The 1,272-nt window shown below is 41.6% G+C and overlaps 1 protein-coding gene across 3 annotated transcripts in view; it reads right to left on the bottom strand.

Moving 5' to 3' along the window:
* Positions 1 to 1,272, bottom strand: part of ksr2 (kinase suppressor of ras 2) — a 133,431-nt gene that overhangs the window by 30,545 nt on the left and 101,614 nt on the right. The gene's annotated exons all lie outside the window — the stretch shown is intronic.

The following is a 1,272-nucleotide window of genomic DNA, read 5'->3' as shown; positions in this document are numbered from 1 at the left end:
ATTATTATTATTATTATTATTATTATTATTATTATTATTATTATTATCATCTCTGGCTGACTGTGTTTGAAATGCAAACTGTTGTTTAGGTTGTTGCCAGAAGGAAATGGAGATGAAAAGAGAAAACAACCAGAGGGGAAAAACTGGCTGATTTACTGATTTGATTTTAAACATAATGAACTGAAAGAGTGAAAATGACCTATTTAAAGATGCCAGCTGGAATATTATTCAAGGCAATCTGCATAATATTTTCTCCCAATCGATCGCTGTTACAGAGACAAACGACGAACCACGATCTCACTGCTTTTGACGCATAACTTACCTGCAGGCTTCATGAGACAAATTATGCTAAATGAGAGAACAACGCAAATGACTGTGACAAGTGATGGTGGGAGCTTTGTCTTGTCCCCCACCCAGACATTCATATTCACCAGTAATTTCACACTAACTTGACTGACAAAAACATAAAGAAAGTAAAGCAACATGATGAAAAAACTCACAGCCGCATGAACTCAATTTTTTTTTCTCACTCACTCTCATGCAAGTCTCTGTCTGTGTATCAGAGCTCTTATTTTACACATTTTCCAAAACTAAAACTACTGTCATGGATCTGGTCAGCTGGACTTTCAACGCCATCGATAAAATCTTTACAACAAAGCAACAGGGTCCTGGAGAGCCCTCATGCCCCGCTGAGACACATACGGCAGGATACGTCATGGTTCCGTGGGGAGTTTGGGAGCTGATGCGTCTTTCCGTATTATCTCAGGAGGACGCTGAAGATGTTTGTATAATTGGAACCATGATAGCAAGGTTTCTGCTTTTTGGCATCGGTGGATTTCTATGTTATTGGCTATTGAAGATGTCAACAGCAGTTTTGGCCATGGCAAAAATGCAGAGTCTGTGTGAAGGTTTGGTTCGTGCTTCGAGTACTCAAAATCAGCTGATTTATGAGCTAAACCGTAAGATGGAAGTGATTTGTGAGAATCGCAGGCCACTTGTGGCTTCTGGGACTCGCCAGCATTTTGGGGACGACCTTGAAGGGGGCTCATAAGCATGGATCAGTGGAATGCACACAAATCTGTCCATTTTGGGATTGAAAGCACACGCAGGACTCAAGGCTGACAAGAATAAAACAGTTGGCCTGAAAAAAATCAATAATTGTGGCTTATCTGAATCTGACTCCCCCGGTTGGCCTCGAAGCAGGCCGACATCAAGTTTCTCCTGGGATATGCGTAAGCTAAGGCAAAGCTATGTCTATCAACACCCCCCCCC

This window comes from Nematolebias whitei, chromosome 8 (genome assembly GCF_014905685.2).
Source record: "Nematolebias whitei isolate Nwh7 chromosome 8, NemWhi1, whole genome shotgun sequence".
Taxonomy (NCBI): domain Eukaryota; kingdom Metazoa; phylum Chordata; class Actinopteri; order Cyprinodontiformes; family Rivulidae; genus Nematolebias; species Nematolebias whitei.
This window is presented reverse-complemented; position numbering and strand designations above follow the sequence as displayed.